This window comes from Carlito syrichta, unplaced genomic scaffold (assembly GCF_000164805.1).
Source record: "Carlito syrichta isolate Samal-C Ts95f unplaced genomic scaffold, Tarsius_syrichta-2.0.1 Scaffold311873, whole genome shotgun sequence".
In the NCBI taxonomy this organism is placed as follows: domain Eukaryota; kingdom Metazoa; phylum Chordata; class Mammalia; order Primates; family Tarsiidae; genus Carlito; species Carlito syrichta.
In genome coordinates this window covers 646,150-657,057 of record NW_007255969.1, presented here as the reverse complement: position 1 = coordinate 657,057, position 10,908 = coordinate 646,150, and the positions used below count along the sequence as shown (strand labels likewise).

Below are 10,908 nucleotides of genomic sequence, written 5' to 3'. Positions count from 1 at the left end.
CGAGGCTGCAGTGGCCAGGAGCGGCCACTACACTCCAGTCTGGGCGACAGAGTGAGACTCGACTCAAAAAAAAAAAAGAAAGAAAGAAAGAAAAGAGAGTTTGGTGCTAACAAGGAATGAATGGGAAGGAAATACATGGGTCTGCCTGCAAAGGCAGGAGAGCTCTTGGGCACCTGTGGACCATGGCTAGGTGAGTGGATATGAGAACACATGGGAAAAGTCCATGGGAAGTCATTGACTGTGCCTGGAGTCAGGCCCATACAAACTTTATGCTCAACACTTACTTAAATGTCATTACCTAAGAAAAGTTCTTGTACTGCCTACTTTTTACGTGAATGGCAACTTTTTTGTTTTGGAGTCGGGGTCTCACTCTGTTGCCCAGCCTGGAACACAGTGGCGCGATCACAGCTCACTACAGCCTCAACCTCCTGGGCTCAGGCAATTCTCCCACCTCAGCTTCCCAAATAGGTGAGACTATGGACGTGTGTCCCCACACCTGACTAATTTTTTTTAGATGTGTAGAAGCAAGGTTTTGCTATGTTGCCCAGGCTGATCTCGAACTCCTGGATTCAAGCAACCCTCCCACCTTGGCCTCCAAAGTGCTGGGATTACAGGTGTGAGCCACCATGCCTGGCCAGGAATGGCGATTTCTGGTCATGGGAAGCACAGTTGGAGTGTAGATGGTCTTCGTTTTCCAAGGTCTGTGACTTCTCGTGGAAGGACACTGGTCAACGAGAACTATTCAGACACAAACCCTCCCTCCACAGCAGAGCACTGAGCTGAACCAGAGTCTGTAGACTGTCTTTGGGAGAAGGCCAAATACTCTCCCAACTGGCTTGCTTTTTACTCTCATTATCTTGAGTAACTAAGATAATTAAATCCCACTGCATTCTTTCTGATTTTTTTTTTTTTTTTGAGTTGGAGTCTCACTCTGTTGCCCAGACTGGAGTGCAGTGGCCGCTCCCGGCCACCGCAGTCTCGACCCGTTGGGTTCCGGCAATCCTTCCGCCTCAGCCTTCCGAGTAGCTGGAACTACAGGCATGCGCTACCACGCCCGGCTGATTTTTTGATTTATTGTAGAGATGAGGTCTCGCCAAGTTGCCCAGGCGGGTCTCGAACCCGCAGGCTCAGGCAATCTACTCACCTCAGCCTCCCAAAGGGCGCGGGATTACAGGCTGAGCCACCGAGCCCGGCTTCTTTCTGATTTTTTAAACGGAGATGTTTTCTAAGCAAGCGACTCATGTCTTCCCAGCCTCTCCAAGCCATTGTAAGTGAAGAATGGTTGTTTTCACAAGGAAGAGGAAGATGAATTATCTGTGTCTCCAGAAAGCTGTTATACCGGCATCCTCTTTTCTGCTGGGAGGTATAATAAACAGCTCTACCCCACTTCCCACCCTGGGGCCTGAGGCTTGCCCTGGAGGAAAGTACTCCTGAAGGGAAAATTACCACGGAGGCAGGTTGTATTGGAGGCTAAGTGAAAGGCTCATGGCCTGGCTTCACCTCGAAAAGGAGGACAACTCTTCTCACGCCTGAAGGCATGTCCCCGAGGACGGGAAATCCTCACCTGCAGGGTGGCCCTCTGTCTCAGACACACTTCATGTTCTCTCCTTGGAGCAACTTTAGTGTGTATGGACTGCAAAAGAGGAAAAGTGTGCCACTTTTTTAATCCAACAGCGTATAACTGTGTCAACACGTAAGACAGTCTGTCAAAGCTTTCTGCTGGTGTTACTGCTATGAATTAATTCTGAGTGTCACTTGTGAGCAGTAAACACTTTTGCGGTGTGAACAACTCTTTGTGCAGTAGAGTTGTCAACAGCTTGCCGTCCCGGCTTTAACGGGGGAGCGAAACAGAGGCTGCCTCCTCCCTGACAAGTCAAGTTGGCGGGAGCGCAGGGAGCAGAAATTTGCGATTTTCTCTTTTATTTTGGCCACTCAGCTGTTAGATTTTCAGTGAGCCTGGAGGATAAACGTGTCAAATGGAAGATCTACCCCATCTCCTTGACCCCTTCTTGCTGTTTTAGAATTGGTTCTAGAATTGATGACCTACATACTTCTGTCATTAAATTGTTTAAGATGCCACCATAAAAGGCAAGATACAAAGACACGCAACACCGTGCCCAACACTGACTTGAGAGAGACACTTTTCAGTTTTTTACATTTTATTGTGTTATGTTGAATATCTCATTGAACATGATTCAGTTAAAACATAGTCACTTCACTTGAGCTGATACTTCATGTAGCTCTCTGCAGATTCATGTTTGCACTTGCTTCTTTTTGTTTAAAGGTGTTCACTCTTTCTCCTCTCTTCATCCCTATCCAAATATTAAAGTCTACAACTCTCAATAACTGTGGCAGACCCAGGCCTTCCCTCTCTGCACGCTCTGGATCTGACAGTGGCACTGAGATCATTTTATGGCAATAGCAACCAGCTTCCTAGACTCTGACCCAAATTGGGTTTTCTTGTTTACTTTCTGTTGTTGTTTTTGAGACAGTATCTCACTCTGTTACCCAGACTGGAGTGCAGTGGCATATCATTGGCTTACAGCAGCCTTGACCTCCTGGGCTCGAGCAATCCTTCAGCCTCTCTGGAGTAGCTGCGACTATAGACATGTGCCTCCACTCCTGGCTAATTTTTTTTTTTTTTGTAGAAACGGGATCTCACTATTTTGCCCAAGCTGGTCTCGAACTGTGAAGCTCAAGCAGTTCTCCCTTCTCGGTCTCCCAAAGTGCTGGGATTGCAGGCTTGAGTGACCCACATTTTCAGGATACGTCCCCAAGCTCCCTGTCTCTTTCAAGCCTGTAAGAATCTATCGTACACATTCCATCATAGCAGCTCCTGAAGTATGTTTTAGCCTGCAGTCCCCAAGGTATGTGAGCTCCATGCTGTATACTGTCATGCTTATCTTTTTGTCCTAAAATTCTTTTCTTCGGGTTGTATGACGCGGCCCGCATATTCTGTTGTCCTGAAATGTGTTGACTAAGACCTTGTCCAACTTGTTCCTGTCCCAACGATCACAAAGTGGAACCTACAGACTTCCTCTCCCTCTTGGCTCCTTCGCTTCCCCCTAGCCCTCCCACCCTGGTACCAGGCACAGTGCTCTTGCTCTCCTGTTTCTGGAGAATGAGAGGTTGGTAAATGAGATGACTGGCTTGTCTTGATTCATAAATAAAGCCATAGCCACCAGTGGATGGCGGGGCAGTGGGGGAAGGGGCTGGGTTTTCACCCATTCGGCATTATCTTCGGGTGGAAAGAGAGTGCCAGATATGCGATGAGAGGACCCCTGCCACGCGTTAGGTAGAAAGGGTGCCCTTGGGAGGTGCTGAGCCCACTGTGGGTGCCTCTGTGACAAAGCCAGCCTGAAGTCACCAAGAGCATGTCAGGGTTGCGTGTGTCCTGTGGAATGGGCATGGTCAGCATATGCTACTGAAGCCCAGCCAGCCCACAGCATCTGACCCTCATTTTTTTCAGTCAGTTCTCGGCAGGGAACCAGTTTTACTCCCAGTGAAAAGGAGAAAACTGTTCTCTTTCCCAAGATATGAACATGTGGAAAAGGGTGGTCTTTTTCAAGGGGAAGCATGCTGTTGTTTCTCTCGCCTACCTGGGAGGGTGGGTAACTCGCCCATGCCTGACCGTGGAACAGAGACTGGAGGGGAATCCGTATTGTGAGACCCTTCAAAGAGTTAACTAAAGATGTTTTCAAAATGGAAGTCATCATGAAATGTATGTAACATAAAAGGCAAATGCAAAATACTTAAATGACAGGTGGCATCATTTGAAAAGGATGTGGGGGCTGATCCCAGAGCTGTGATCATACACAGCTGCATTAATTTGCCTAATCACTGGATTGCTGTAACCAGTGTCTATAAATAAACACACAAACTAATCTTTTGATTATCCTTTTTTATGGCACGTTTTCTTCTCCCTTCTTTTTTCTTCCTCATGTCTTTTCATTGTGATGAAACCGTATTTCTAAACTCTGTAATTCTGCACATTCCTTTATAACTGTTATTTTAAACAACCAAAATAACTTTGGACAGTTCACAAAGGGAGAAATACAGATGGCCAATAAATGTATAAAAAGATATTCAGCTTTTTGATCACTTTTAGAAAAATGCAAGGAAAAAAGAAATCAGTGAATTGCCATTTTTAAGTATCAGATGGGCAAAGGTGAAGATTACTAGAAAAACTCCAGTGCTGGCAAGAGTGTGAGGAAACCAGCATTCATGTGCCAAGTCAGTGAGCATGCGTGCTGGTTTTCTGGCAGTGTGTATCAGAACGATCCGTGTGCAAATCACTTGGCCTGTCACACTTCTAGGGATTTGCCCGAAAAGAATAATGGCAAAACAGAAAGATGCATTCTCAAGGATTCTTACATCAGCATTGTTTGCAATAGTAGGGGGACAAAATGGGACAATAAAAATGATCACCAAAGGGAGACTGATTAAATAAATTCTGGAACATAGGATTACCATATGTCTATAAAGAAATATCATATAGGTCTGTATTTATTGTCAAGGACAGATGTGTAGGACACCCTGCAGTGTGGAAGAAGCAGATTACAGAACAAGGGATATAGTATGTTTGCAGTTATAGTAAATTCCATGGGGTGGTGCCTGAGATTCTGAATTATTAATGGTTTCCTCTGCGTTGTCAATACTGCTGTTCTGGGGTCCACACTTTGAACTGCAGTTTATATCTGTGTGTGAATAAATGCCTGGAAATGCATGTAGAAGATGGTGAATTCCAGTGATGCTTACTTTTGTCTTTGTGCTTTTCATGTTGTTTAATACTATATAATGCACCTGTATCAGCTTTACAGAAACCAAAACCAAAACCTGGGTTTTAAATAATAAATAGCCTGTTAGAAACATGTCTTTTTAAAAAGAAGTGAGACTGGGTGCAGTGGCTCACGCCTATAATCTCAGCACTTTGGGAGGCCGAGGTGAGAGGATCGCCTGAGCCCACGGGTTCGGGTTTGAGACCAGTCTGGGCAACTTGGAGAGACCTTATCTCTACAATAAGTCAAAAAAAAGTTAGCCAGGCATGGTAGTGTGTACCTGTAGTTCCAGCTACTTGGAAGGCTGAGGCAGAAGGCTCACCTGAGTCCAGCAGGTTGATGCTGTGGTGCTGTGAGCATGTCACTGCACTCCAGCCTGGGTGACAGAGTACATCTCTAACAAAAAATAATAAATAAATAAAAAGAAGTTGACAGATCTTCTTGACACTTAAGGGAGGGGCAGACCACCGAGGCCCATGGTTTTTAAGGTTGGTGGATTTTCACAGTCACACAGGAAACTCTGAAAAATATAGATTCTTGAACTCGACCCCCAGAAATTCTGACTCGACCACCCTTAAGTGGAAAAATCAACCTTTTAAAAAAAGTTCCTTTGGTGTTTCTGACTCATTCTGGGTCTGGCCACTGATTCAGCCTTTAGATAGCTTATTCATCAGCTTTGGGGCCCAAGTTTGCGTTCAGAGGATAGTTCCACCCTCTCTCTTGCTCCTTCGGAATCCTTGTGTTTTGGGTATTCGGGAGGGGATATAGGTGTTCTCACATAAGTTTTTCCACCAGTTTCCTGGTAAGCTATCCCAGCCTTTGGTATTAGTATAGTAGGGCTGTGATAACAAATCGCCACAAACCGGTGGCTTAAAACAATATTTATTCTTTTACAGTTCTAGAAGCCAGAAGTCTAAAACCAAGGTGTCACAGGACCATGCTTCCTCCTAAGGTTTTATGTGTCTTCTTGGGGGGCCTCAGTTCAACCCCCTACACCTTCCAAGCAGCTCAATAACAATTTTGAAGTTAAGCAAAACATTTTAGATTTACCATTTTATTTTTCTCTGAAGTTGAGCTTTGGGATTTTTATTTCCTTTTTTAGGTATAACTATAGGAAGTGCTTCCATGAAAAAACAATTCAAGCCGGGCTCGGTGGCTCAGCCTGTAATCCCACGCCTTTGGGAGGCTGAGGTGAATGGATTGCCTGAGCCCGTGGGTTCGAGACCCGCCAGAGCAGCGAGACCTCATCTCTACAATAAATCAAAAAATCATCCGGGCGTGGTAGCGCGTGCCTGTAATTCCAGCTACTCGGAAGGCTGAGGCGGAAGGATCGCCGGAGCCCAGCAGGTCAAGGCTGTGGTGGCCGGGAGCGGCCACTGCACTCCAGTCTGGGCGACCGAGTGAGACTCCAACTCAAAAAAAAACCAAAAACAAAAACAAAACAATTCAACTGTTGCCAGGGACAGTCAGTGTATACACTAGGGATGCAGCTGCCCCGTAGAGCTCAGGGTTCTGTCCTGGGGGGGGGGGGGTCTGCCTCCTTTCAAGCAGTTTTCTCAGAGCACCTAGGGGAGCCACACACTCTCTCTGAATACATCCATATTTCTTGCCTGCACTCTAGAGATGTGATCTAAAAGCCATACTTTGCCCAGACCCTCCAGGTATGTGGAAATTACAGACATGTGTACTGAGGAATAAAACTAATGTATCACAAGAAAATGTAGAAAAGTGTCACCAAAGGTCAATTGGTGGTGTCCAGTTGGACTTCCTCGCCCCAGCCCTCAAGGAGAAAGAGAGAGGAAAAGACTGAAATGAGTCTAGCCATGTATCCCATCTTACTGCTTTCAGGCAGTCCTTTCCTGTAAGCCTTTGTTTGGTCGTTGGTATTGTTCTGGTAAAGGAGAGTGAACTATGTTTGATTCTGAGACTGATACAAGCCTGTCTCATTCTTTGGTGTTTTACTGACTTGGTCCTGGCTACATGCTACAGGTTTCTCACCACGGGTATTTTCAGTTGAGGAGGAGGTTTCTCAAAAATGCTTTGCCAGTGTCTAGTCATGCACAACCCCTGGGCATCCCCAGTGAAGTGCTTTGAGTCACAGTCCCTTAAAGGCTGAGGCAGAGGTGATCATTTGACCCTTGGTGTGCTTGGCCTGGACTTGTGTCATTTCCCAAACTATACAGGAGGAGAACCAGACTAGTAAAAGGAAACCTTGTTCTGCAGCCCCAGATTCAGCCTCCACAACTGGAAAGGTCCAGCCTTTGTTACTTGGAAGGTTGGTGTTCATTGAAGTCCCATTAAACCAACCTTACAGACAAGTAGGTAGCCTCGCCCCAGAAATGGAAGGCAAGAGGCAGAATTACTCAACACTAAAGCAACCCATGAGTGAAAATATTGACTTTGTTTTCCTTTTCTTAAAATATGCATAGGTAGATTGTTCTATGCTATTTGAAATGTATTTTTTTTAATTAAAATAACATTTTTAATCAAATAAGCAGTTAATGGCCATTGAGAATAGTGAGAAAATTTTAAAAATATAAATTAGAAAGAGCAAAGAAAAAAAATTCCATCCACCTAGAGAGTCCCAGAGTTCAGGGCTAGTTGTATAGTCAGAGCTTTCTTAGCTATAGCAAGTGGTACTGGATATTTTCTGGTTGGTCAAAAAATCAGTTAAAGGATAAATCATTAAAAAAAAAAAAAAGATACCACATAGCCTAAATAGTGTATTCAACTGAATGTCACAAATGAACAGTTATTTGCCAATCTTTTGATTTGGTCACCAGACCTAGTCTTGGACATTGAATTTGCTGATTGAATTTCGGGGTCCTCCTTCATGCACATGATTGTGTGATTTCCATTTTCAGTCTCTCTAGGTGAAGAATTTTGAAGACGTTTGAAACACAATCTGACTGTAAAATCGTTTTAAGTTCTTTATTATTTCCCCAATCTCACATTTGTCTTATTCATGTCTCATTCAGTGGCAGGTTTCCTTTAGCGACTGACTTCTTTCCTGTCTTTTATTTCACTCAGTTTTCATACAGATAACTTTATTTTCACACTCTTATTTCACTGGCAAACATAACATTTAATTAAATTCTGTAATTACAATAACAAGCTCAGCTGGCAGAAACAGGTTAAGTGTGCAACTGGGCCAGAGAGAGCCCCAGGGGACCAGAGAACAACCTCCATGTTTATCTGATCACAGGGTCAGTTAGTATATAATAGGGGAACCAAAAAAAAAAAATTCCGGAATTTATTTATTTTAAAAATTGTCTTTATTCTTACATGTTTAAACTTCAGTCACCTTCTAAGTACTCTCTGTTTGATGCAGTACACCTATTGAGACGCTTTTTCCACTGCTCAAAACGGTTTTTGAATTCATCCATTTGGATGCCTTTGAGTGCTTCTGCCGTTTTTTGTTTCACCTCCTCCACGTCAGCAAATTGTTGCCCTGTGAGGACCTTTTTCATCTGGAGAAACAAAGAAAAAATTGCCTGGGATGAGATTGGTGAATAGGGAGGGCGGAGCATGGGGCTTGTGCCAGTTTGGGTCAAAAACTGCTGAACACTCAGCGCAGCGTGAGCAGGTGCGTGGTCATGGTGGAAGAGCCAGTTACCTGTCCGCCACAACTCTGGATGCTTCTTCCACAAACCGTGACGCAACCTTCTCGAAACTCCCAGATGAAAACCTTGGCTGACCATTTGATCTAGAGGAACAGGTTCTGAGTGTACTACAAGGGGCCCATCCTCCAAAAGGTAATTCCAGGTTTGGGGGAGTCCCCCCTGTGTTTTTTAGAGGGGTTGAAGAAAGCTGATTGACCCATCCAGTTGATTAGGGCCCAGGAGTTAAGACTTTTTCTTTTTCTTTTGAATTGGAGTCTCACTCTGTCACCCAGACTGGTGTGCAGTGGCGTGCTCACGGCCACTGCAGCCTCAACCTGCTGGGCTCAGGCGATCCTTCCACCTCTGCCCTCCAAGTAGCTAGAACTACAGGTGCACGCCACCATATCCAGCTAATTTTTTGATTTGTTGTAGAGATGAGGTCTCACCAAGTTGCCCAGGCTAGTCTTGAACCCCTGGCTCAGGCAGTCCACTCACCTCGGCCTCCCAAATTGCTGTAATTACAGGCTTGAGCCACCGCTCCTGGCTCAAGAGACTTTCTATAACATATGTCCTGAACTCCAAGAAACTCATAGGCAAAAACCCGTTCAAAAAGCAAGTTGTCTTCAGATGGTTGGAAGGACTGTACCAAACATAGGGATTTACCTAGTGGCACAATAAGATCGGCAACAAGACTCAGGATGTTTGAAGGAGGCTTATTGTTAGGCAAATATTTGGCTTCGAAGAACCAGTAAACAGATCAGTGAAGATATTTGTGTAATGGGCAAGCTTTGCTCTGAGAACATTGAGCTTAAGAGAACTGCTTTCCCGAATGGTTTATTGTGATAAAGTAGGGGTTTTTTTTTATTTCAGATATGACATCTCAATGAATGCTCACAGAGTTTCATTCTTCCTGAAGTAGAGAAAGGAGGTCTTCTATTCATGTGCTATAGATAAAAAAACCCGAAGACTTTCCGCTCCATAAGAGTGACGACCATCATGGCCTTTCTGTTGTCATGTCTGGTTTAAATTCCTGCCCATCTCTGTGGTTCTCGCCCCAGGTTTATCGAGTAAGGTCCGTAAGGAATGTGTCCACCTTGTCCATTGATGTCCCCAGCACGTGGAATGAATAGGTGAATGAACGGCTGAGACCAGTCACACAGCTAGCAAGAGGCAGGTTGTGGTTAGAGCCAACTCTTGATCCTGTCTTTAGGTTACGTCAGGATCTCCAAGTGCTTCACTGGCTTTCCTGGGTCCTTAATTTTCCCCAGACCTGAGCAAGACCCATTTGTCTAGTCACACACAGATTGTGACAACACAAATCAAGATTACCTCCCTGATGTTGACAGATTTAACATTTCAGTGGTATGCAAAGCGTATGTATCTTCACACGTATCTGGGAGTTTTTAACTTGGGCTTCAAAATTATCTGGGAATGTCCTAGTCAGTACCTTTCTTTTTTAGGTAGTTGAACATTAGATTTTAAGAGATTGTTTTTGCTAGTAACTAGAAACTTCAAAATATTTGTTTTATTTAATACATTTTTACCCACGAAAGATCTTCAGTAAATGTTAATTATATCTTTTCATCAACTTTTGCAGTTATTGGGCAATATCAAATTCTGAAAATTTTCAATAAATAATTGCTTTTCCAGCTGCTGGGTAATAGTCTATATTTTTAGAAGATTGTTTCTGCAGCTGCTCAGCTATTCTGTATATTCAGATTTTAAGCTTTTAACTTTAAATTGATGGCTCAATGAACTGACATCACAAATCAAGTGTAAGATTGAAATTAAGCATTTCTCTATAATGTATGTGGTATTTTAAATAATGAATCTTTGGACATTGTTGTGTTTCAGTTGATTTTTTGGTGTGTGTGAATGACTCTCATTTGTGTCCCTCATTAAATCTTTATGTTTTGGTTGTTGATTGAAACTAACATAATTAGGCAAAGACAAGGACTGGGGCCACAGGAGACATTGGAAGAATCATGATTTAATCACCATCATTATATGTAGCTACATGCGCTTGACAGATGCACATACAAACAGTTCCTTCACAGCAACCTGGATGGACTTAGAGTCTATCATACTGAACGATGTATCACAGAAACAAAGAACTGAGTATCACACATTCTCACTCATAAGTAGACCTTGAACAATTATCATAATACTGTAAAAAAAGGATTGGCAGTAGCAGGAAACTGCTGGGGTGGAGGGGAGGCAGGATTGGCAATAGTGGGAATCTGCCGGGGCAGAAGAGGGGGAACACCTCATCAACAAGGGGACCTGCATAATGAACATTTGTATACCTAACTCTGAATTGTAACCCACATCTTCAAACTAAAAAAATTAAAAGAGAAAAAAATACAAACGGTTCCTACAGCACATAGATAAAAGTCCCCAAATGTCATATGCACATGGAAGCTTAAAAGTGTCACATAAAGCCTTATGTGCAAATAAAGTCTACATTTTCTATGCTGTCACATGTTTGTGCAAAGAAGGATGAAAGAGAAAATATAATATTTAATTTA

At 43.6% G+C, this 10,908-nt stretch overlaps 1 protein-coding gene across 1 annotated transcript in view; it reads left to right on the top strand.

Annotated features, from left to right (window-relative positions):
* Positions 1–10,908, top strand: part of BACH2 (BTB domain and CNC homolog 2) — a 297,095-nt gene that overhangs the window by 88,432 nt on the left and 197,755 nt on the right. The window lies entirely within an intron of this gene.